The sequence below is a fragment of the Epinephelus lanceolatus genome, chromosome 8 (genome assembly GCF_041903045.1).
Source record: "Epinephelus lanceolatus isolate andai-2023 chromosome 8, ASM4190304v1, whole genome shotgun sequence".
In the NCBI taxonomy this organism is placed as follows: Eukaryota; Metazoa; Chordata; class Actinopteri; order Perciformes; family Serranidae; genus Epinephelus; species Epinephelus lanceolatus.
The window spans coordinates 21970328-21997644 of NC_135741.1; the positions used below are offsets into that span (position 1 = coordinate 21970328).

Below are 27317 nucleotides of genomic sequence, written 5' to 3' on the forward strand. Positions count from 1 at the left end.
ATTACAATACGGCTATACATTGGCTGCTCTTTTGGGGGAAGTCAAGCTAAATATTTAAGCTACTGTGTTAGTGTGATTGTTGTTCTGTCATGACCACACTGTAGCAGATCCCTAACAAACTAAGTTGTATGGCAATAAAGTTTCAGATCTTCTGCTAATTGACCTTTTGCTGAGCCCTGCCCCTTTGTGATGGTCCAACAAGCTGTCAGAGTAAGCATGGAGCCCACACTGTAACTAACTGCACTCCCTGAAGACATATTATCATATTTTTGGGTTAATGGAAAGAGTGATTCCAGAGAGAAGCAGACAGAGGGATCTACAGTCTGTGTTTGAAGGATATATCCAGGATGTCAAACTGACTCAGCAGCAACAACAGGTTAAAAAGACAAAGATAGAAGCTAAAGCCGAACTATAGGTTACAGATCACAGTGTCAAAGTGAACCACCACATCACTGCTGATCGCCACAGAAGACAATGAATATAAAGGGAAACTTTGCTGATATTGAACCAGCTGTGTGGCATCACAGTGTGTGCGGCTGAACGGTGTTTGGCTTCGACCCCGTTCAGCTGCCAGCACCTTGACCTCTGCCGTCAAATGGGTAGGGTTCTCTGCAGAAAGTTAAACAACGTTCATCTGCACACACTGCGATGACACACAGCTGGTTGAACATCAGCAAAGTTTCCCTGCTTCCCTTCACTGGTTCCTGTACAGCAGGGTCGGCCTTTGTTTCACTGTTATAATCATTAAAAAGCAAAAGCAGCATGTGTATACATTCAGTAGGCTATATCTTCAGTAGCTAGCAAGCTAACCCTACACTTTTCAGGGTTTGATTTTGGTTTTGGAACAGGGAAGAATCAATATCTTTTTCCGACCTCTCCAGGTAACGAGTATCATTAATACACGACGTGCCCCAGGCACAACATTTAGCTCCAAATCCACAAAACCAGCCTGAAAATGAAGGAAATCTGAAGTGACTGCATTAGAGTCAATGGAGCACAGCTGTGTTGTTGTCGGACCCTGGTCTTAGGTGGCCTGATGCTATGTTATGATTGGCCAGTCTGCGTCCTGGAGTGGGACTTAATGAACAAGCCAGAGTCTTGCGGTGAGTCAGGTACTCGGCAGGTGACCCGTGAAAAAGGTGATTCATGGCTGGTATTTTTTTCCTTATTTTTGAGGTCACTTCCGGGTGGATTGTGGGTATTGCATGATAAATATATTCAGATAAAATAAGAGTAAAAATGTTATTTAATGTTTTACATTTTAATCTTCTGACTGCTGACTTTGTGTCGGCTCTGTCTTCCGCACCACCTCAAATACGAGAGCCGAGGATGGGACAGACGGACGAATGATGGAATGGGAAGAGAGGAAAAACTGGATTTTGTTTTTTAAATCGTCTTACATAAATCTTAAATTTTCTTTAAGCTGTGTAAAAATAAATCTCTTTTTTTTCAAGTGTAATGTAGGCTCCATTTTGAAGGTGGTGTACATCTTACGAAGAAATAAACTTCATAATTCTCAAAATTCTGACCGCTTGCTTTTTTATAGCATTTACTTGTACTTTTACTTTCAATACTCAAGTACATTTAATATTGTAAAATTATCTATGATACTTAAAGGGAAATTTTGGTTTATTTCAACCTGTCTCCTATCGTCCTAAATTTGTTTCAAGTGACTAGTGACATAAAAATAATAGTTAGCATGTTAGCCATTAGCCTAGATACAGCCAGGGCGCATAGTAGCGTCAGACCTGTTGAAACGTAAGTGAAAGGGCATACTTCAAGTACAAAGTTAGTCCACTAAACAAGCTTTTTTTCCACAAAGACCGCCTCATATTGTTAGGATAAATGTCAGAGAACATATAGAAAATGACATGTAAACGTGTTGTCTTACCTTACCGGTGTGGTGCCATGTTTGTTTACCATCTAGCTCTGCTTTCCAAAGCGCGGCTGAAATATCATGATAACAAGCAGCGATCTCATACTGTGCCTGAAATCTCGCGAGAACAAGCAGCAACAGCTGGAAGGCAGAACCGGACAGTAGCCTGAAAAGTTCATTCATTTATTTTATGAAAGATTTATAGAATAATGGCTGACTTTTTGCCAGACTTCGACTTTGTGGAGGAGGAATTTGATTTTGCAGAGTTTGATGGCAGCCCTTATTTATTTGAGCCAGAATACACTGATGAAGAGCTTTGTGAAATTGAAGAACGGAGGAGGAGAGAGAGAGAGGCGCAACAGGTAGAGGACAAGAGAGGAGGAATGGCTGCTGCAAGGCTGCGTAGCACTGGAGATTGGTGGTGTACCTGTGAATGCTGTGCCCCAGTGCCCACAGAAGAGGAATGCCTCTGTTGCAAAGAATGGGACCGGTTGCAGCCTTATTTTCAAGGTCTGGATGTGACCGAGGACGAGACACCTCCACCTGGAGTAGTATCCAGCTGGGCTTTATTTAGAGCTCACAAGATATATTTCAGCCGCGCTTTGGAAAGCAGAGCTAGATGGTAAACAAACATGGCAGCACACCGGTAAGGTAAGACAACACGTTTACATGTCATTTTCTATATGTTCTCTGACATTTATCCTAACAATATGAGGCGGTCTTTGTGGAAAAAAAGCTTGTTCAGTGGACTAACTTTGCACTTGAAGGTTGCCCGTTCACTTACGTTTTAACAGGTCTGATGCTACTATGCACCCTGGCTGTATCTAGGCTAACGGCTAACATGCTAACTATTATTTTTATGTCACTACTCACTTGAAACAAATTTAGGGCGATAGGAGACAGGTTGAAATAAACCGAAATTTCCCTTTAAGTACAGAAAATATCAGATACATTAAGACTTTTTATTCAAGTAGTATTCAAACAGGTAACTTAAGTCATTTACTGGTTCTAATTCTATACTTTTACTTAAGTTTGGTTTTCAGGTACTTCATCCACCACTGCATGGCTTTTATAGGATTTGCGGTTTCTAGTCAAGCTGCAGATCTTGTGTTGACCGGTCAGGTTGGGTTGTGGAACACGGTCATATGTGCTAGTGGTGGGGGGGGTGCAGCATTGTACGTCAGGTTCAGAAGCAGGTAAATGTGTAAGACTCTGACGCAAGGTCAGGCTATCAGTGGCGCTGCTTCAAAGATAAACAGATGAGTGAGTAAGTCTTCCTGCCTGCTGTAGCTCGCAATGATAGCTGGTGTTCTGTTACTACCCTGGTACCTTCCTGAAATATACCCATGTGTGCACTGTCCCTCTTACAGCCCACCTACAGCTAACTGGTGTTCCCATTTGCATATGTCTTAGATCATAACTCTCGTCTCTGAGATGATACGGCAAAATCTTCTTAAGGCATCGTACACTTGCATACCATTTTAATGAATTATACTTCCAGACAACTGTGGTTGGTCTTGCATGGAGTTATTGGGGAGTTACTGTGTCAATTTACAATTCTAACTACATGCATGCAAATTTGTGTACCACTTGCATTTATTATGTTCATGCCACATCTTTCTGAAATAATGATCCTGTGGTAAATGATGTCATAAACAAGCCAATGTATGAAAAGGTTATTGGCTTATTGCATATTCCACAACAACATTATATCAGTGGGGGGATAAAGTACATGTAACTTTGAATGTTGTAGATAGATAGATAGATAGATAGATAGATAGATAGATAGATGCATGTTGGGGGTTCAGTAGAGGACAGAGGGCTCAGCTGGAGGAGACGGAGCAGATGAGATGGGAGCGTGTGAAGGAAGGCAGAAGATGAGCAAGGAGGGCAGGACATGAGAATCCTCTGGCACCAAACTCAGTTAAGGGAAAAAAACAAACATATGCTGTGTGTGCAGTTTATCCTGAAGCTCATGTTTATGTAACATAGGTGGTGATGTGTGAAGAAATAAGCAAGGTCTTGATTGGATTTTTTTTTTTTTACTCTTGGCACTGATGGCTCCACCATCTAACCACTACTTTTGTTGCCAATGTTTGCCAAGTCCTCGTCAAAAAACAACGTTATCTCCGAGCCCCCGGGGCACGTATGGATCATTACTTGCCACCAAGTATGGCGGCAGGGAGCGAACGCTGTGTCACATTACACAGAGGGTTCGAAAAGTCATGTTGATGGATTGATGCACCTCTTAATCTCCTACAACCACCATCTGTAACCTATCCTGGCTGCTGTGATGGAAACTCTGTGGTTGTGGACATGGTGGTTGCAGATTGCAGCCTGGGACTCTGTTCCCTGTGCCTCAGCAGCCGAATCTCAGTGGGAAACATTCACATTCAACCACAGAAGAATCAGAGGGCGTTTACTACATCCACTGTTAATAGCTATTATGGCATAACATTACACTGTAATGGAATATTGATGCCCGCATTGCACCAGCATCCATGCAAACCTGGCATTAGGTTTCCTATTGATGAAATCATAAATCTGTAAAAAATGGCTTTTATCCACTGGGCTGTGGCCGGACACACCACGCTCTTTCTCTCCGGCATTGACTGATCTTTCCAATAAGCAATATTCATGCTTTTTTCTTGTAGTTCAAGTTCTTTCTGTTTTAAATAGTACATTTCCTTTGTCCTCTCTGTTCAGACTGCAGTGAGTCAACTCAGAGAAATATGTGGGCTGATCGATACTGCCGATGTTACTGTAAACATGGGCATCACTCGTCTCTTCCATCTTCATCCTTTCTTCTGTTTTCCCATCACACACAGGCATTATTTGAGACCTACTTGTATTGGATCAGTGTTGTAATAACTACATACTTCACCCTCGATGAACTGTTTGATAATCAATACAAGTGATGTTGAGCGGCTGGTGGAAGTAGTCAAAACTCACTCTTCCATTTAATTGAGTTCAAAGGGTAGAAATGTGAAAGCTTATTGATCTCGGGCACTTAAAGATCGTTAATTATATAAACATGTCAGCATTTTCCTATTTACTGAATAAATCCAGCCTGCCAGTAAATTAAAACTATGTTAAACTGAGATGGAAGTCAGTGGAGTAAGCTGTTAATGATGTTCAATTTGTTCAACAACAGCTGGAGTGTGAATACCTCCACCAAAGCTTCATCTCCTCAAACTGTATTTCACCAGCAGAAAAATGTTGGAAAAGTACATGTGCTCACACAACTGAACACAAACGTACAGCGTATCACCGAAACCACCTTTCTCTGACTATGTGCGCTGTGTGTCGTTCAAAATAGCAAAAAATGTTCATTAAGTACCTAAATTGGGAAATTTTCTGGGTTTCACACCTGGATGACACACACGAAAAATAATAATCCTTGGCTCACAGCTTGTTCTCATTCCCAACTCATCACATACCGTCGCTTTGTCATTGATTTCGGAAAATGACATGTAAACGTGTTGTCTTACCTTACCGGTGTGGTGCCATGTTTGTTTACCATTTAGCTCTGCTTTCCAAAGCGCGGCCAAAATATGGCGAGCTCTAGATAAAGCCCAGCTGGATACTACTCCAGGTGGAGGTGTATTCTGGCTCAAATAAATTGTTTACCACCTAGCTCTGCTTTCCAAAGCGCGGCTGAAATATCATGAGAACAAGCAGCGATCTCATACTGTGCCTGAAATCTCGTGAGAACAAGCATTTTTTGGGTTTCAAAAAATTTTCTGGGTTTCACACCTGGATGACACACACGAAAAATAATAATCCTTGGCTCACAGCTTGTTCTCATTCCCAACTCATCAAATACCGTCGCTTTGTCATTGATTTCGGCGTCAGACTCTGACGCAAAAAGGCACCATTTGGAAGAAGATATACTTTATTAATCCCTGAGGGGAAATTCAATTTTTTTCACTTTGTTGTCATACACACAGGCCTGGAATACACATATAAGCACAAACTAGACCTATACATGCATTAGGTGGAGATGTCAGAATGAGGGGGCTGCTTTGGACAGGCACCCTGGGCAGTTGGGGGTTCAGTGCCTTGCTTGGGGTGGCCTCGGTGGTTGTGTCACCACTACCAGTCCATGCTTGGTCCATAGAGCGACTTGACCTATGACCCACCAGTCCCTAAGCCAAGTCCCTATGGACTGAGCTATTACCACCCCTTTTTGCGATGGTATGCTATGCCATCACTTTGTAGCACCATGAGACAGCATCAGTTTGTAATGCCACCTGCAACAACATAATATAAAGAGCTGGAAAGTCTCTATAGGACTAGCAAGTGGGGAGGTGGATGGGTCCAACGAACACAGGACTTTCACCCACGAGCTCACTGTTCACTTCCTGTGTTAATGTTGAGCCAAACCATGATGTTTTCTTCTAACTCTACCCTCAACCTATGATGTACGCATATTTTGAAGAAGCCTGTATGCATCTAATGAGCAGTAAACGATACATTTCCTGTGAAAACGCAAGCGAATTTTGAAAAGACACAATGCATTTAACAAGCGTAAACTGACACAGTGTGCCAGAATATCAAAAATAGACACAGGAGGATATCTAGTACATCATATTTAGATGTGAAAGCTACTGACAAAGCAGCGATATTTGGCAAGTTGGGGTGAGAACTGGATGGTCTTGCATTAACCTTTCCCCCAAATCTGACTGAAATCTGTTTGCGTTTTGTTTCTCTAAGATGTCCTTCTCAAAATGGGACACAACCAAACAAACAGGACTAAATCATAAAAGCAGGTCAAAAGCAAGCAGATTTCAGTCGTGACTCAACATGTTTGCTCAGCATTTAATATGTTACATAAAACCACAATCTCACAAAACTGCTTTATCAAAGTTATTATTTTACTCTAAGATGACTTACAAATCTGGCCCTCTGATAAACTTCATCCTCCAATTGTTTCTGACTAGTGAGTGCACATCAGAGGTCAGCCGGCTGAAAATCTCCAAAAATGAATCCCAGACTTTTAAAAGGCAGCGGGCTTAACAGTGCAGATGAAGGTTATAACCTGAGCTGCATCTCCCATTCACACACACACACACACACACACACACACACACACACACACAAAAAGCAAGTTGGTGACGGCAAAACATAAAGTACATATGCACACACAACTGAACACACACGTACAGTGTATCACCGAGGCCACCTTTGTTTGATTATGTGCGCTGTGTGTTGGTTTGTCGGTTATCTGGCTTGTCCAGTGGAATAGCATTTTTTTTTTTTTTTTTGCCATGAACAGTACAGTACACAAATGATTTGAAAGCCTTTTGTCCTTTAGGCTGCAGCCTTTATACAAACTCTAAATGAGGTCTCCAGAGATGAGTTCAAACATAAAATACTTCAACTTACAGGTTGGCTTACAGGACAGTGGCTGGTACAAAGAAGGTGGGGAGATAGATAGATAGATAGATAGATAGATAGATAGATAGATAGATAGATAGATAGATAGATAGATAGTGTAGGATAATGAGTGCTATAATCGGAGAGGCGGAGGCTGATAATTGCACAGGTAACACACAGATGACTGATGCGGTTGAAACCATCATGTGACAGTGCATGTTGTGAGGCTGACAGCAAAGCAGACAGGTGTGAACTGTGCGAGCAGCGTTGTTGTTACATAAAATCAGAGCGAGCTTTTCTTCCCCATCTAAAGAGAGACTGTGTTGGGAAAATACGGGGCACAACTCTCACAAGTCAAACGAGACGAATATGTGAGAGACCACTTTTTTTTTTCTCCACACTTTTTTTCCCTCTCTCCCTCTCGCCTGCCCCCCTTTTGTCATCCCCAGCCTCTTTCCCTCTGCCACTTTGTTCGCTCTCTTAGTTCAGCAGCCTCCTTTAGTCTCTCTCTGGGGTGCAGTAGTGTAGTAGCCTACACTAGATTTTCTGTGATGTTTTCTCTTCTCTCTGCTCCTCTCCTCGTTTATCAAATTGCACAAGCTCATATAAAGCAAGTTAATGAGGCCAGTAGGGGGTGGACTCTGCTTTCATTGCAAAAAAAAAAGAAATAGGATATGCGTTCTGTTGTGGCTTTGCTAAACAGTTAACCACTTTTGATGTGTTTATGTGAAACTATTCAAACTGTAAATGTACCTCCTCTGGAACCCTATGAGCAATGCTCCAAACACACAGCACGGCCCCATACTGTACATGGCACTTGAGCTCACTGTGCTATCAGTTATCTCAATAACCTAATAGCGCCAGCCTTGATTCCACATAAGCCTGCAGTCAATATGCTGACCTAGTATGGAGAAAGTAAAGTGGCTGATGCTTCTGGACTGTTTAATGCATAATTAACAAGTGCATAACTGGAAACGCTATGATGCAGCTTCACGGAATCAGGCAGTGAAAGGAAGAAGGTGTGAGGAGGAAACTGTGAACGCATTGCTTTGACTTCAGGTTTCCTTCCAAACTATCACAGACATAGTCAATAACTCTGCCAGGAGAACTTCTCAATGGGACAAAATGACTACAGTAAGTGGACCAGCTGTAATTGTAAAATTACTCACTTTAATGGGGAGCTGTAAATGTGAGGTTTCGAGTATCCTGGTGTTAAAACCTACCACTTAAGAGAGAGTGACTACCCTCATGAAACCATCCTTTTTTGCTGTGATGCTGCACAGGAAGCCTGGACATGACAAAAATGTTAGATAATGATAAAAACACCAAAGTACAAGGAGAAGGAGAAGTTTCGCTCCTGTGCTGCCAGGTTCCACCAGCCACACAGTCATTCATTTACACTCAAAAGCTGAACAAGTCAGTTTTCTACACATCGCAGACGTCTAACTTTATGTTGGCACGATGTACAGCCAGACACTTTTCCCTCTGCTTTCTCTGTGCCAGTTGGGAGATGTTCACTGCAGCTGTTTTACGCGCGGCGGCCGCACAGCGCGCATCACCATCACCACCATCAGCATCAGGAGCAGCGCGGCAGAAAACATCTCTTTTATATCTCTTTATCGGCTGCTTTGCACCGCCGGCAGGGGATTAAACATCGAGTTGTTAAAGCGAAATGAATTCACCGCGCTTTGAGTTAATACAGCGTGCCTTACCTTGAGTTGTCGCGGCTTGGAGAAGTGTGGGTGCGTGTGTTTGCAGCCCCCCTATCCAAAATGGAAACTCTGGTCCTGTACTTGTCAGCTACCTAGACTCGAGGAAGAAAGAAAGGAAAAAAAACTAACACTAATAGCGTTTCTTTGTTGGTGTGCAAAGAGCGTCAGAGAGGTGAACTAACCGCAGCTCCTGCTCTGGCACGACTGTCTGTTCTTCGGTGAGAATTAGTTTGCCTGTTTCTGACTGCCGCCCTCCCTCCCACTCACTCTCACTCACTCACTGTCTCCCACCAGGAGAAATAAATAATCTTTCATCTCTCTCTCTCTCTATCCCTATCTCTCTCTGTCTCCCTCTCTGTCTCTGTGCCTAGCAGGTGGGCATATTTGAATAATGTGAGATCATTATTAAAGGCTGCTGGGGGCCCAAATGTGTGTCCTCCTCCACCCCACCCCCTTTACCAAACCCTGCATCTTTTAATGTTTTAACAAAACTGTCACACTGTCTGTGTGTCTGTCCGTCAGAAGAGTTTCTCCGGCTGTCCGGTGTGTGTGTGTGTGTGTGTGTGTGTGTGCAGGCAGGCAGGCAGCGGATTGGGAGTGGTCGGGATTAAACCCTGGGATTATACCTCAACATTCATCATTTCATCTCACACACTGGATGCACACTGGTGGACAATGACATCAGCCTTTGGCAGAGGCAGACAGACAGATTCATGTGGGTAGGGATGGAGAGAAATAGCAGAGAAGGAGAAGAAGAAATGAGAGAACTATAGGGAGAGGGAACTTTTCACCTCTTAGACTGATCCACGTGAAAGTAATGCTTCATGTAAAAATCCATCAGACTACTAGCAGGGCATGCAGGGCAGAAAGGGTCACCGGGGTGAGATATTTCCTGGCTGAATGTGCGCGTTTGTGAATATGCAATGTGTCTGTGTGTGCATGTGTGGTTTTTTTTTTGTGTGTGTGTGAGTGCATCCACACAGCCAAGTCGGTGTATGTGTGCCTGCTGACAGATGGCTACTGTAATGACGCAGGAACTAACTACTGGGTTTCTGTGTGTCTGTGAGGTTGCATGCTTGTGCACATGCTTGTTAGTGGAGCGTGTGTGTGTGTGTGTGTGTGTGTGTGTGTGTGTGTGTGTGAGATTGTGTGTGTGTGTCTTTGAGGGGGAGAGAAAGAGAGAGAGGGAGAGACGTGAATGCTTGTGTGTCTTGTGTGTGTGAGACAGAGCGAGCAAGTTGAGTTTGATGCAGAGGCAACGATATCTCTTTCCTGTTTAGCAGCCTTCTACCAAATCTCACATACGCACACACACACAAACACACACACACACACACACACACACACACACACACGCACACACACACGCACACACACTCGCGGTTATGCCTTTTTGTCCAGGTGCTTACAGTCTATTCCCACAGACATTCACAAGAGACCTTGAGTTTGCTGCAGCTTCCATTTGCTGAAAATACATTTGTACAAAGGTAGGTGTGTGTGCGTGTGTGTGTGAGTGTGTGTGACACACAACTTGGAATAATAGAAATATCAGCATAGAGTCTAATCAGTGAAGGTTCCTTGTGGTTCTGCGCTGCTTACAGCCACCATTAGAGTGCATGTTTAGGCAAATTGTCATCACAGGGTTTGCAGATAAACTTCGGCTTATCATGCATGTCATGTATGTACGGGTGGTGGGGTGGGGTTGATCTATAGCCTCAAAAATTGCTATAAAGTTGGATTTACAATGACATTTTCCAAATACGTATACACTATGTCTAAGCTTCCCAATCATATGCAGGATCAGGGCTGTTGTATTGGGCAGGATTATACTGTCATATGTTTAAAGGTGTAGATTTTAGACTTTTGTTTTGCGAAAATCAAAGACATTTGCATCCTCTATTGCTGCAGACAAAACACAAACTGGTGCATAGAAATCAACCAGAATGCAGAACAGTGAGTGAAACGCTCAGCATTTTCTGGCTGAAGACTCCCAGCCCCTCCGTTTCATATGTGTCCCCAATATTAAAATGACACCCACGGCCTTGCAAGTATTCCTGCTCTTGTGTCCGCCTCCTGTCTATTTAACAGTGGTGTATCCAGACCTTTTACTTGAGTGAAAGTACCAATGCCATGATGGCAAGAAAAAATTCCAAAGCAACAGTCCTGATACACACACACACACACATTTAAATATGAACAGTTTGTGTGAAATGTTGTAAACATTTACCTCAAACAAATACTTAAATGAAAGCACGTGAGAAGATTAGAGGGGAAATGTCACTTTGGTGCCACTCATAGACATCTGAAACGTGACAAAGAGGCCCAAACTAGACACTTTTTTGTACGTGTCTGTATGCACTTAGCATATCGTTTTAATGTAAGATGCACTGGTCCATTTTCTTCATGTCTGATCCAATTCCAATACCTTCATTTGGATATCTGCCGATACCAAAGCCAATACCAGAACTTGTTTTGCATACAATTTGCATTGCATTTCATTTTCTCATTTAAATGTATTCCAAAGCTCTTTATTTGAACTGTAAGTTAAATAGCCTTCACATACAAAGCGCAGATTGCTATGGCAACTCCTTCAATGTTTTGAAAAACTTGAACAAATCAAGTGCAAAGCCATTATCAACTACTACTTGAGTTCAAAAGTAATGAGAGCATTTCAAAGAGTGCAATGGCAAATCGACAACTCCTTCATAAGGTTTTCAAAGTGAATATTTGAAATAAAGGTGCGAGAACTGTGTGGAGAAATAAATATCCACACTATGACAAAACCCTATCAAATGAGTTAAAACCGCAGTGTGCAGGCCTGCTTTTTAAGTCTGCCTTGTTACAAAATGGTGTGTGGGGAGGGCACCGCAAGTGACTCTCACCATTTGTTTAATGAGCTGCAAGACTATCACTGTAAGTAAAGTAGTAATGTGTTGTTTTTAGGTCCTAGCGTCGGACTCTCCTCAACCAAATATGTTCTGAACTTGGAGCAGGCACTCGACCTAACTAACTAGTTTCCTTGCAGCCATCCCAACACAGCCCGAAGGATGTTCTCCATGCAGGTTTATACAACGACTGTAAAGGAATAGGCCAGCCATTGTTCGTTTAAGTTGGGCGTGGTGTCGTAAAAGTATTTTCAGATGGTAAGCGACACTTTGATGTGTTGGGACTCACTGTGCTCCTCACATGAATAGACAGGCAGACGAGCACTCCACAAGTAAATGCCAAATGCTCTGTAAAACAAACATTCCCATTCAAATCAACATGGCAGGATGGTCAGAGCGGCAGCCATTTTTATTTGTACCGTTGCCATTGCAGCTGTTGCTAACTTCCGTGTAAACTTCCGCATAAACAAGCCAACTTGTGGCAAGTCGCTCTCTCACTGAGGGGAAGTTTTCAACAACAACCAAACAAGCAGTGGAGTAGTAAGCTTTCAAATAAGTACTCCGTTACTTTTAAAAAATATTACAGTAACTGTTATTTCTCTTTTGATTTTTTGCCATTATTGCATGTTCGTTGAAAGATTACATACTGTAGCTGCCTCCGAAGAACAAGAGAAGCAGGATTTATACTTGTGCATCAGAGTCTAAGCTGCAGCCTACACACACACAGTTGTGAGCATCTATACTTGTGCAGTGGTGTCTGTGTCCCTCTGCAGTTACACCTCCAAACCACTAGTTGGTGGGGGAGCTTCCGTGAAGTGCTGTAAAGTTTAGTTGATTCAAAACATATCCAAAACATACATTAAACATGGCTTAATAGAGACAATTTCAAACACAAGTACACAAATCAGCTTCACTATAACTCACAGACAAAACATTTGTCTTTATCTGGACACATTTTCCCCACAAATACAACATGCTAATGTTATTAGCACAAGCCTATGGCATTTTACATTGTATAAATTAGCCTAGCAGCTAGCAGACTTTTCCTCTACTCATATTAAGCCAGGGACAACAGCAACATTTAACAAAGGTAACATTACAAAATTCAGCTCCATTACAACTCACAAGTTTCACTGACAAAACAACTGTCTTATACTAAACAGACAAGCAATGAGCGGAGATTTCCTCTGCTAATATGAAGCCAGGATAAATCACACACAAGACTTAAAATGCTATTTTAGTGGAGGCTTTATTGTCTTCACAATTTATTGTTTCTTATTTGTGAAATTAAAGTAAATAAAAGCTTTGTTTCCACTGAGGGAAAGGGTTTCAGCTTACAAAAATAGACAGGAGGTCTGTATCGCCACGACATGTAGTTACATTTCTGGGAAGGTGCGCGTCAGGCTACGGCGTAGGGTACGGTTCTGCATGGACGCAGAGCCTACACTGTAGGTGCGGCGTGGATTTGACGCAGAAGTATAAATCCCGCATGAGAGCGGCTGCTCAGCAGACAGCTGGGAGGCAGAAAAAAACAGCGAGGATAAACAGCGGGTAGATTAAGATCTAACTCTGTGAACTGAGGATTTATTTTGGCCAAACCAGAGTTGGTGATAGTTTGAACAGTGGACTAACCAACTAGATGACTAACAAGACTAACCAAGACGGTTTTAATGAGTTTTATTTAATTCTGTAGAGTTTGAATGAAGTGCGTATTACGATATGTTAACAAGACAATTAAGCTGACATTAGGTCAGTAAAAGAGAGAAACTTGGATTGGTGTATGGTATTAATTTTCTGTTTAGTAAGGAAAATAGGTGTAAAAATAGGCCAGAGGGAGTTCTCAGACTAGTGACGTGTGTTGTCACCATAACAACTAACAGCACCATGTTAATTTGTACTACTCAAATGACCATGGCAAACATTTTCACATCCTTTCTTTTCATTGTATTTCTGGATCAGTGAATCAGTGATGTCCAATATCCGATGAGTGAATAACGTTATTATTAGAACCCACTAATACTAATTTTGGATCAGATCAGTCTCATCTCTACTTGTAACACTCAAAGTCCCCCAAAACTGTACTTGAGTACAGTACTTAAGTAAATGTACTTAGTTACTTTCTACCACTGGTTTATGGAATGATCAAATAATGTGTGGGTATCAAGCAGTGGACACTTCTCAACAACCTGGTAGGATCAGATACGGTCAAGAGAGCATTAGTGCTAAATTCCTAACTGACAGTAACAGTGGTGTGAGATGACCATTATGTTTCATTATGAATCATCATCATGACTCATGAGTATTTGTAATGATAAGCACTGACCTTCACCTCCACGAGTGCATCAAAACTAAGCTAGAAAACACACTCGCTGTTAAAGACCGTCCACTGCTGGACAGAGCCTGTTTTCCAGCGAGACAGAGAAAAGAGGTCGGCTAAATTGTGCCATTAAAGCAAAGCAGAAAGCACAGCTGTTGGGATAAAAGTAAAATGCATTGTAGCTTTGAGGACTCAGAGCAAACATCCCTGTGCCAAATGTGCCATTCAGAGCCGGCAGGCTTCAAGGCCAGCAGCCATCTAGAAGGAGGGCTCAGAGCTCTGGCTCTCCTTCACTCACTTTGTCACATTCTGCTTCCCCTTTCTCTCTCTCTGTCTCTCGGATCACACTGTTTTATCTCCATTCTTTTCTCTTTCTCTGCTCTCCTTTTCTGTCAAGCCTGTCAATGTAGCAAATGTGTGCGCATTTCTGAGTTTAGAAACATACAGTATTGGCTATTAAAATCCTCACACGCTAGAACAGAGGTTGAAAAACAATTGGTGTATTTTAATAATTATCACCCTGACTCGAGCACACTCCTTTGTGTGTGTGCATGTGTGAGCATCTTTACGAGCTATCGCGGCACCCACTCAGTTGTCTTAACTCTCTGATTTAAATGCTTCTAATTGTTGTGCATACATACAGTAATTGTTTGGTACATGGATTTACATGCAAATTTTCTCCTTAGAGGCTTAATTTAGAATTAAATCCCTAACAGGCTGCAATCTAGCCTTCTAGCGTGTATTGCAAATTTGGCATCAAGTAATATAATGCTATTAGGGCTGTGACCATCGACTGCTTGCACTCCCTTGCCACGTTGTTGCTCCAGCATGTACGGGAATGCATGTGCGCACACACAAATGCAGTCGCACACCATGTGTTTTACTGGATTGTCTCCCACTTCCTTTTGTCGGAAGCTTACCCTCCCTCTCTCCCTCTGCCATCCTGCTCGCCCCCTATCCTTTCATCTCGCCTGCCCTCCTCTACCTCCTTCTGTCACTCACCAGCACCCATCAGTCAGTCACTGTCTTCTCTATTTTTTTCTTCTGCTCTGCTATTGTGTCTTCCTCTTTTTCTCCAGTTTTTGTCATCAATCCGTCTCATAATACATCTTCTTTTTGCTTCTTCTTCTCCTGTTTTTGTGGTCCTCCACTGGTCCTCCTCATTGGGCTGCAGGCCAGTGTGGGTCAGAGGCAGGTTGTAATTACCTCACTCCTCCTCTGACAGCTATAGTGAAGGAGGGAAGAGAGAAAGCAAGAGAGAAATAAAATAAAGAATAAGACAAACAGATGGATTATTTATTCCAACAATTAGGGCTAAACTAAACCCTCTGATCCTTTTATTATTTTACCGCTAAAGGAAAACAAAATGAATGCGAATTAGATGTGTCCCTGTTATCTATACAATCTTGGTCACAATCATGCAGAAACATATTAAGTGTGCTGTGCCTCACCGAAGTTCCGGATGATTTCCTCCACTGACAAGGTGCGTGTCTGCACGGTCCAACACAGAGAAATAAATAATACAGTAATATAGAATGATTTCTCCCACATGCTTAATGTAGCATAGGAGAGTTGGCCTTAATTGGTGCAGCTATATTTGAGTTGTGATGTAGGGCGGGCAATGCCTCCTTGACTTCAACACTGGAAACATTTGCATACCTTTAAAAATCAGTAGCAGTCTGAAAAAAATAATTTCACCAGACGTAATTTGAATGAGAAGGAAAGAGGAACACAGAGGAAGGAACCATGACTTCAGTGGATTGTTTTTCATTAAATGTGTCTTTTGGATCAGACCTGGGTCGCGCTACAGTTTTCCGATTTTTCTCTCGCTGTGGCAGCTTAAATGGCAAGAGGACTCATTAGTTAAAGGTTGTAACAGACGGGGATAGGGATTGTTTGAAGTTTCAGCTGGATGCATCGCCGTGAAGGCTGTCGTTAATTACCCAAATTAGTGAGACTGAGATGTTTTCATCGTTGGCCATAGGCCAGCTGCTAGATGCTATTCTTATTCTGGGTGATCAATGATATTTCTGCAGTTGTCTGGGGGTCACCACCGACTGAGACAGGGGTCACCAATTACGGAGCACCGATAACCTTTATTTCCTTCCCTTCCCTGTGAGGTGGTTTTTCACACACATGTACGTGAGTCATCCTGAATCATCTTGTGCTCACTTACATGCTTATAATTTACGTGCCATTCACAGCCCGCAAATTACGGTGTAATTGTTTAGTGGATACAGGGTAATAAAATACTTATTGGATACCTCTATTTAAGTAAAAAGGGAATAGGGAATAAGGGGGCAGCAACGGCTTTAGATGGAAATTACTCAGTTTTTGGGAGTTCTGCGTTTGCTTCATTTTTTAGCCAGTAGGTACAGCTGCAGCTGGAGCAGCTATACGTGCCCTGCCCACCAGCTACATGACTCCCTGCCATACCTACATGATCAGCCCCTTTTGCTCTGTAGTCCAGTAGTGGAAGCCCTGAAGTAAATACCAAGTTAGCTAGGGTTACTTATAAGGTGAATCAAGTCTTCATGTATAATGAACAAAGTAATTTAATAAAGTGGATTATTGCTACATTTGGCCTAATATGAGGTCATTATGTCGCATTGTAGCCAAGCAGCAAACCTCCGAGACTGAGAAACGAAGCCATTGTGGAAGTGCCAAAAACTGCAGTTCCTTTAATGGCCACTTGAGGCTGGCTCCAACACAAAGTAAATCCTCACAGACTCCCATGTCAAAATGCCCAACTTTACAGCGTAAATAAACATGTTTACAGCTTGGTGAAAAAAATAAAAACAGTTTTGGTTTCTACAGCTCATTTCGACATTCATGAGAACTGTACGGGGGTGAATTTCTATTTAGGCTAACTCACCCGATTACATTTGATCAAGGCTTAAAGTTACACATATTTAAGGGTGGAGCCGCTTGATTGACAACCTGTCTGCGAGATGTCACTAGCAGTCGCCGCAGTATGAGTCAGATCCACCCCCCCCTCCACAGCGCCAGCCTCTTGCACAGATACAGTCACCTGTGGCTCCTAAAAACCAAGACGGCAACGGCTGAAATGAAAAACTCAAGGCCTCAAAACGGCAGTCCACAAAGCAATGGGTGACGTCACAATAGCTATGTCCATTATTTAAATGGTCTATAGGTGGGCGTGGTGTGTAGAGGCATGTCATGGCAGCTTAAATCGGAATGTGGCTGCAACTGTACATGTCTCCTTTTCAGCCCTGGAGGTTGCTGCTTTGTAACAAGGCAGGGATGACAGGTTTCAGTTTTATACATTGGTGTTTATGGTTTCAAAGTGATGATTAAATAGATTAATATAGTTTTAATAGAGTTGTAAAATAAAGTTCTTCACCCTTTCTCACCATAATGAACATTTATATGGTATATTAAAGTTTGTTTCTAAGGTTAACTGCGACAGAAAGGGCACACAGGTATGCCGATACCCTGTGTGTACCTTTAAATCATTCAGTAATGGGTAAAAAAAGTACTTACAGTGTAATTTTGTTCTAGACCCCTCCGCTAAACACAAATATATTCCCTCTTTGACAAACAAACAAACAAAAAGCATAATAAAATGAATTTCCTCCAAAGGAAACACTAAAATCTGAGAAGAAAAATAAAGAAAATTCATGACTGCCCACACAAATATGAAATAAATAAATGAAAATAAATAAATGAAATTAAGTAAATGCCACCGAGGCCAAAACTGAAATGAAAGGAAACCTACATGAGTCCTGAGATGGCTGGCAGTCCTCACACTCAGAGGGAGGCGGGGGAAGGAGGGAGTGAGGAAGTGAGCTACTGTACATGTTACTGGTAAGCCCTCTTCCACAACTAGGTTGATTATTTTAAGCTCTGTCAGATTGATTTTAAGGCCCTGTGGGGGCCTTGGGGGGTCTGTGCGAGTGAAAGTGAAGGTGTGCGCAGACAAGAAGGGAGGTGGAATAAAAGTTAGGACAGGGAAGATCAAAACGGAGAGGAGGGGAGAGGAGTGGAGAGGAGTAGAGGTGGTCTCCAGATTCCAGAGGTTATTAATAAGAGTGTGTCTTCAAGGACACCCGTGATGATTTGGGTCATACTATTTCCTCCTCCTCCTGAGGTGTACCAAGGTCAACTGAAAAAAATGGCCCCAGAAATATCTCTTTTCTCTTCCAACTTGAAATAGGCTGCCTTTGTTTTTAGGGGGCAATAACCCCAGATGACAAAAAACTGTTTGATATCATCATAAAACACAGGGAGGTTTATAAGCAATTCAAGAGCTGTCAACTTTCTTTGCCGGGTAATAGGCAAGTAAAATGGATGTGTTTGCAGCACAAGAGACAAACAGGACAGACAACTACCATCTACTGTCCTTGAAGATCCTCCACTTTCTAATTTCATTCATTTCAAAAAACAATATTTCTTTCCTCTGTCAAACAAGACGTACATCCTCTCTTTCCTCCCTGTTATCTCTCCATGTGAAGAGGATCTTGCATTGGCCACTTATTACATGACCGAGGAAGCAGGATGTTTCACTGCCGCCTACGGCGCTGTTGGTGTGCACGTGTCCACAAAGCCGTTTAATGGCGATTTAGCCTGAATTCCTTCATAAGAAAGGACAATGAATACCTTACCTGTGGGCTGAGGATCAAATATCCTTCCTCGCCAGCTGTGACATTTGGCCGTGTTTATTTAACACCTGTCCCACCGGGCTTTAAGTTAATGACACCTCCGTAGGGTCTGGGGGTGTTATTAAACATTTCTGCTCAGGTGTGTTATACTGTTCAGTTTACAGCTGCCTGTGGAAAACACACTGATGAAATCAAGAGGTGCAGCCACAAAGCATCTCAACCATGTATAGCGCAGTGAATGAGAGGTTATGTTTGTCTGCCATCTAGTGGTAGAATAGAGTCACAGCAGGGAGCATGTGGGAGACTGAAACCACTGACTAATCTGTACCTCCTACTTCAAAGTACTAAATATTAAAGATCCAGTGATTTCTGGAGGTGGGTTTTGTGAAAGCAATCTTTAAATGGCTTTTTTAAATCGTTATATTACCTTCACTGGTACCATAAAGCAAGACACTCACCTGTTGTAGACCAAACGTAGACCAAACAGTTCGTCTTACTTTAAAAAATACCATGAGGAAATATAGCGCACAAACCGTTCTGTCAGAATTAATTAAACTGTGGTTGTAGTTGGATTGTAGTTGGGGTGTGGAGTTACTATGTTGTTGGCTTTGATGTCAATATACAGTGTGACAACAAGTATCCTGGGTATCACCACAATAACATCCTCCATCAGGGTGAGGCAAGGATCCCCCACATCCTGCTTCCTGTTTGTGATGTGTGCTGACATGCTTATTCAAAGGTTTAAACAACAATGTGGAGATGATGGATTTCTGATATGCCTCCAACACTGGTGGATGACACAGTTATCCTGGCAACAGTGACAGTTAAACATATCTTGGAGCCACCTTCACTGCTGCTGGAAATGCCCGAACCTCACTTGCCCTACATGTAAAAGAGAAGATGAAGCACATAAACGAGTTAATTGTCTTCTTATCCACCAGCTATGATGCCCCATTTTGTGTCAAACTAAAGGTTTTTGAGGCTGCTTTCTCTTCAGCTATTTCGTATGGGTGTGAGGCTTGGTTAAAAGTGCCCTGAAAGTCGAGTTGAGTCTCATTACATGACTGGGGTGAGATACCTACTTGGGGTGAGGTCTACTATACCTAACCTAATCTGCCTGTCGGAGGCAAGGCTCCCTTCAGTGCAAGCTTTAATGAGAGACCGTAGAGGGATGATTGAAAAATTAAGATCTAAAGAGGGAACAAAATACAAGACCTACCAAGCCGTCTATCCGAATATGTTTGTTCATCCACTTTATACTTAATACCTGAATTCTTCATATCTGATGTTGCTCTCAAAGTGTGTAATGAGATGAAATATCTTGGTCATTTTATTATCAGTGATTTATCTATCTGATAGAGATATCCACAGTGTTGCAAGTTGTGTGCGGAAGCTAATATGGTGCTCTACAGGAAGAGCAATATGCAAAGACTCAACATGGCCTACGACGATGGCATGAGACTACTTCTTAAACTTCCACGATGGTGCAGTGCCAGCCAAATGTTTTTAAATGTTGATGTGCCTACCTGCCTGTGCTTTAATATATCAGTATATGTGCAGGCTCCTTGTCTCAGAAAATGGTATCATCCAGGCCTTGGCCAAACCCAAAGTTTTCATCTAGACTGTGGGACATCTGGCCCTCCAGCTTGTTTGTGGGTGCAGTTTATTGAATTTATGCTTGTGTGTCCTCTTACACAGCACGTCCATGACAAATATGGACATGACTCTACTGAACTCTTTGTGGACATTGATAAAAGAATATTAGTCATGTCACATACACTTCTTGCAGGCCTCTGATGAATGATGGGAATCTGTGTTTTTAGTATTATCTTTACTAATGGGTTTATCTTAAATATGTTTTTGTTTTTTTGTATTTTGTTTGGACCCAAATATTGTAGGCTATTTGTTTGTCAATAAAATAACTAACTCCCTAAACACATCAAAAACTCCTCCTCACACTCCACCTTCAAGAAAACCCTAAAAACAAACCTTTTAAAAACTGCTTACAACTAAAACAAGTGTAGCCTAGGCTACTTCACCCTTTCTGCATTATCTCTCTCTCTACCTCCCAATGGACTATTAAGCTACATTTTTTTTATTGCTGTTGTTGTTCTGTATTATTATTATTTACTATAGCGAACTACTTACTTACTTACTACTAAGTAAACATCTTCTTTGTAGTTAGCCGTAAGTTTCATGCACGAAAGAAAGACACCAATGCAAACGGCGCTGTTTCCCAGCATGCCACGGGCGTCCATGTCGCTGTTCATTTATCAATACACCAAATATAAAGAGTATAAAACGGGAGATTTTAACATGTCCACGCAGCAGTTTTATATTAAAGGCAACCTCGCTTTCAAAACAGTAAATTCGCGACTATGTGAACACCATGACAAAGAGTGCTTCTACACCTCCCACCGTATTAAAGCGCCGTGTTCGCTGAGCTTCTTCCTGTGGGCGGAAGCTCATTGTAGAGGTCACATGCTGAGTGCTCGTCACTCCACCAATCACCTCGGGGAAGGTCTGAGACAAGAGCCAATCGTTACCCTTGCAGGGTATCACCTGATGCGGGTGAGCGAGTGAACAGAAAACATGGGCCGCTGTGAGCAGTCGTAGCAGGAGAAACCAACTGGTGCAGCTTCTCAGCGCCACGCGGTGGATGTGACGCTCACTGGCTTGGAATCGCTCGCGGCTGGCGGATGAGTGCGATGTGTGAGGTGGAGCACTGCTCCAGAACCCAATTCAGACTACTCTCCCCCCACATTTTAATCTCAATGATAATATTATAATATTAATATTTAATGATCAGATAAATTACCAGGGAACAAACGAGGGATGAATAAGGAACTAACTGCTGCTCAGCCATTATTAAAATCTATGATGGGCAGATCTTGAGTAACTCCAAATTCAGTTTTATAGAGTAGTATATGATAACTTATTTGGAAAACGACTATTAAATATTATTTTAATGAACTAATATGTACTTAATTGTTCAGCTGTGAATACTTATAATGGTCCTTTATGCATAAAACTTAAGTATGAAGAAAAACATTTTAGTTAACTGAAATATTAAATAAAAACTATACTTTGGGGGAAAAAACAAAAGCTAACTGGCATGCTATTGTGTACTTACAAAACTAACTAAAATAAAATAACTCATATTGTTACTCTGCAAGGCACTGGTTTTGCATTTGCTCCTTCAAGATACTTCTTATCTGTATATCTTGCCAGATATTTAAAACTCTATTGTTCTAAAACTGGGCCCAGTGAGTGACCCTGACCTAGGGAACCCCCTGGTTGTTCTGGTTGTGAACGTGAAATTGTGGTTACTGTACCTAGTGTGACTGTAATTTGAGACATTCTCTGGCACAAGATATTGGTAAAAAGAGAAAAATAAAAACAAGAAAATTAGTAATAAAAAAGAGGAAGAAGAAAGACAGTTAAAAACAAACAAACAAGAAAATGAACTGTAAGGAGTGCTTAGGAATTTTAATAATTCTGTAACATAATTCTAAAATGTAATCATAATTATTATAAATATAGTTCTTCCCCAGCTTTTTTCACTTTTTTCCTAGTTTTTTTTAATATATATTTTTAATATATATATATATTTAGATATAGTTTGTTTTTTTTTGCAGTTTGTCAGTTTTTTACCAGTAAAGATGGCGCAAGGAAAGTAGAATTTATGATATAAGTGTAGATGGAGGTTAGAATATAATTATCATTATTATTATTATTAGTAGTAGTAGTAGTAGTACTATTATTATTATTATTATTACTATCATTTTTTTCTGTCCTTTTAATTAGTTGTGATTGAATTCTGTTTAAAGGTGTTGACGCATAGCACACCAATGTTTGGGCCCTATCCTGAGTATACAGATATATGTATCCTTTATTTTATTTATTTATTTGGTAATTTCGCTCTATTCCATGTCATTATGTGAATAGAAAGCAATGTACATGTTTACGGGTTTGCCAAACTGAATAGAGGAGCTATGTAAATTCAACTTCTGTTAAATCTTCATATGAATTGTTACCTCCAAGATGAATGAAAAAGAAAAAACTAATCATGAGGTAATAATTACCAATAATAACAGTGTCCATAAGAGTGAAAATGTAACAACTGAGAGGATCATGAATTAATGATGAATTAATGATGAATCATAATGGTTATTTGTCACCTCTTATTGGCAGACACAATTTGGGAACTAATGCCAGGCACCCATGAAATAATAATTTATCACTCAATAACAACCCCGTACGTAGCACAACTTTACTTGAGAAAACTCAAAAATAGAACCCAACAGGTGTGTAAAAATTAAGTATTGATTTGTTGTTGGTTAAGTGCATTTTAGCGCATTATTTGGAAGTTATCAAGACCTAGTAAAGGGATAATAAAACAAAAGGATTCATGCTCCAGTCTGACCCAGTTCCTGGGTCTTATCAGAGCTTGTAGAATTACCCGTATTTCTGAAATGGAGAGCCACAGAATTAAAACGTCAAACATCATCCGCAGATGTGATGATGATAAAGACAGGGAAGGGTTGAACAGAAGGGCAGTCGAGTTGCCTGTCTGTTTTATTGGGATTGGAGTTGACCGCAGTGCAACGAGCCTGCCTGACGACATTCTCTCCTGCATGCAGTGTTGGAACTTTCTTAGAGTCCCATTATTCAGACCAACAGGTATAAAAAACACCTCATACCCCCTGCCATCTCTTAACTAAACTCTACAATGAATGTTTTGTAGATACATACAGATGACTGAAGAGTTTAATTTCTGAGTAAAGCATCCCAGACGCACCTCTCCCCAGTGGCCCTCTCCAGCTCCTCCTGGGGGACCCCAAGGTGTTCCTAGGCCAGATGAGATATGTAATCCCTTCAGCGTGTTCTGGGTCTAACCAGGGGCATCCTACCAGTGGGACGTGCCTGAAACACCTTCAACGGGAGGCAGAAGGAAGCATTCCTAATAAGAAGTAATTTATCAATATCATTATCAACAACATTACTACATACTATTAATAATAATAATAATAATAATAATAATAATGATTTCCTTTCCTGAGACAGGCTTACAATGGACTGATGCTGACCTTAAAAGCTGACCCAGCATCAGCCGAATGAGGACCCAGGTCACCCGCAGCTCTCCAAAGAATTATGAACCAATCATCCTTTACTGTGTTCTGAAGAATCTGAGGGCACATGGCCACTGACATTAGGAACAGATGGGCGATATTGGAGCATTAATGGCTTAGTTAAGGAGGGCATCCCCTTTTCCCCCAGGTAAACACGGAAACATGTGAGTGCTGACCCAGCATCTCAAATAAAATCACTTTGAAATTCTCCTGTCCCTGAGGGAAAACAGAAAATGTAAATATTGTTTTTGTTTATTATTCACTCTGGGTTCCCAGGAGGCGCTGGAAAGCGTTGCTGGGGGAGATGGACGTCTGGGGCGCCTTGCTCAGCCTGCTGCCCCCGTGACCTGGCCCCAGATAAACCGATGAAAATGGATGGATGGATAGATTCATTATTCTTAATTAAAAAAAAGCAATAAACAATAAGCAACAAAGCACATGTCAGCAATGAATTAAAATTAGATAGAATGAAATGCAGTTGTTGCAATTAAAGTGAGTAGAAAGGTGGGTTTTAAGAGCAGTTTTTAATTCTGTAATGGAGTCCAGTATGAGTATTCTCAATGTTTGGGTGCAGCATAGGAAAAAGTCCTGGCACCAACTGTGCTGGGGTTGATGGCAGTTAGCACTAGGAAGTGGGAGGGGGTATAGCTCCGAAGCAGGTCTGCGAGATAACCAAAGGAAAGATCATGAAGAGCCTTGAATGTTATTAATAAGATTCTAAAGTTAATCTGTTGTGACACAGGGAGACTGTGGAATTGAACCAACAGGGGTGTGTGTTGGGGGTATGTGTTTAGTGGACCTTATCCATCCATCCATTTTCAACCGCTTATCTGGGGCCGGGTCGCGGGGGCAGCAGCCCGAGCAAAGCGCCCCAGACATCGCTCTCCCCGGCAACGCTTTCCAGCTCCTCCTGGGGGGCTCCAAGGCATTCCCAGGCCAGACGAGATATGTAATCCCTCCAGCTTGTTCTGGGTCTGCCCCGGGGCCTCCTACCAGTGGGATGTGCCCGGGACACCTCCAGCGGGAGGCGCCCAGGAGGCATCCTGATCAGATGCCCGAACCACCTCAACTGACCCCTTTCAATGCGAAGGAGCAGTGGCTCTACTCTGAGCTCCCTCTGGATGTCCGAGCTCCTCACCCTATCTCTAAGGCTGAGCCCAGCCACCCCACGGAGGAAACTCATTTCCACCGCTTGTATCTGCGATCTCATTCTTTCAGTCACTACCCAGAGTCCATAACCATAGGTGAGGGCTGGGACGTAGATGGACCAGTAAATCGAAAGCTTTGCTTTCCAGCTCAGCTCCCTCTTCACCACGACGGACTGGCACAGTGCCCGCACCACTGCAGAAGCCACACCGATCCATCTCATGCTCCATTCTACCCTCACTCGTGAACAATACCTTAAACGTGTAATAACCTATGCTGCAGAGTTCTGGATGAGTTGAAGTTAGTTGGGGATGTCTGCCAGGATAGCAGTGCAGTAGTCGACATGTGATGTGACCAAAGCATTGACTACGACTTCTGTAGAGTGTTGTGTTCGGCATGACCTCCGCAAAGCAGTCTGGCCAGACTCGGTCTCTCCTCCACCCTGAAGCACTGTGTTGATCAGCTGTAGATATCTTAACACCTCACTGACATGCCATGTACTAGCCTGCTTTGAAACCATCATCCACCATCATCCCCACCCCCAAAAACACACAGGACTTAACAACTCCAGACCCATCACCTTGTCCTGTCCATGCTCAAATCCATCACTGACCCACTCCTTGACCTCCCACAGCTCACTCAGAGCCAACAGCTCTGTACAGGACACAGTTAACACAGCCCTCCATTTCATCCTCCAGAGCCCAAACTCCTCAGCATGGGTGGATTATGAGACAATGGGCCCCTGGGCACAGATATGCAAAGGGCCACACCAACCCTCCTACATAGCAGTTCTTTCGCATCTCTTTTTGGTCATCTCGTGTCTCTTCATGGTCACGTTGAGTCTCTTTCTGGTAGGTATGGGTTCATGTGACATTTTGCAAGCGAATACCATAGGGCCCACTGACACTTTGGGCCCCTGGGCCTGTACCCAGTAGACCCGTTCAATAATCCATCTATGTTCCTTAGGAACTTACAGTGTGTCAGGATCCTGTTTGTAGACTCCAGCTCTGCTTTAACTACCATTATTTTGGCTCTGCTGCAGGACATGCTCTCCAAACTGCACCTGCAGAAGGATAGCAGACTTTCTGTCGACAGGAAGCAGCATATGAAGCTTGGTAAACATGCATCCGACTCCCCTCATGGCTGTGTCCTTTCTTCGCTGCTCTTCTCCATGTACTCCAACAGCTGCACCTCACCACCACTCCATCAAGCTCTTGAAGTTATCTGCTGATACCTCCCTCATTGGGCATATCGCTGGTGGGGAAATCGGCCATCTGGTGACCGGGTGCGGACAGAAAAACCTGGCGCAAAACTCTCTAAAGACAGTGGAAATGGTGTGTCGTCCTCTCACTTCCTGGGCTCCATCATCACCCAGGACCTCAAGTGGGACCTGAACTTAAGCTGAGAAGCAAAGTGTGATTTTCAGTTAGAGGACTTAGGTCATATAAGACAGCAGCTGGGGACAGTTTAATGGTGCTTGCCGCTCATAATTTTTGGAGTTGGAAAAACTCAAAATAGCAGAGCATTGTTGATTAAAAAGGTTAGGGTTCATTTTGATTTCAGGTGGTCTGAGCAACCATTTCACTGGAGAAGAGGGCTCTAGTATTCCCTTCACTTGCCCTGATGATATTTACACAATAGAAGGTTTTAGCTATTGACAAAACATTTTGTCTTGTGTCATGATCACAATACATTTGTTTACGGACACCAAATCCAGTCTATAGAGCCTCTCCTTATGCCTCTGACGTAGTTCAACAGTAAACTAGGTTAAGGACGTGGCCCTTGTTGTTGTTTGTGGCATTTAGAGGTATTGTCTGGCAGCATGCTCGACCTGTAATGACAGTATGGAACACACAAAAAATCTGGATCAGAATGACCTGGGAAATCTATCCAGGACCAGCTAATCCAGATAATCAGTGCTCTAAATTGAACTACATATCACAATGTAGGCTACTGGCTATGTAAAGAACAGGTGGAACAGCATGTGTGGGTCACTTCAAGTGTTTTAATTGAAGAGATAGAAAACAACATTGGGGATGCAATCATCAGAAACTATTTTAATATGAAGCGATAAATTAAAGTTAAAATTAAAGTAATTATCTCAAAGATTTTCATGTTAATGAATGTCTGTTAAGTCACCATCCATCACCAAATGAGCTAACACTATGGTAATTGAGCCTATATGTATGGGGTGTCGTTTGTAAAGTGGCTCACGCTGAAAATAACATCAACATTTTGCCACATTTAG

The 27317-nt window shown here is 42.2% G+C and overlaps 1 protein-coding gene and 1 long non-coding RNA gene across 3 annotated transcripts in view; one reads left to right on the forward strand and one right to left on the reverse strand.

Moving 5' to 3' along the window:
- The window catches only part of camkvl (CaM kinase-like vesicle-associated, like), a 55124-nt gene extending 45878 nt beyond the window's left edge, over positions 1-9246 (reverse strand). Inside the window, exons 1-2 of the mRNA XM_078170005.1 lie at positions 9150-9246; positions 8968-9059 (exon numbers count right to left, since the gene is read on the reverse strand). The gene's annotated coding sequence lies outside the window, so the exon portion shown is untranslated. The remainder of the gene's footprint in view (positions 1-8967; positions 9060-9149) is intronic.
- A 964-nt stretch (positions 9247-10210) lies between these two features.
- Positions 10211-27278, forward strand: LOC144464153 (uncharacterized). Of its 2 annotated transcripts, none has more exons than XR_013491941.1 (4): positions 10211-10454; positions 23539-23764; positions 23859-24071; positions 25768-27278. It is a non-coding gene; the product is annotated as an uncharacterized LOC144464153 (long non-coding RNA). The 2 variants fall into 2 exon arrangements; XR_013491940.1 differs by having other exon boundaries at positions 23603-23764.
- The last annotated feature ends 39 nt before the right edge of the window (positions 27279-27317 follow it).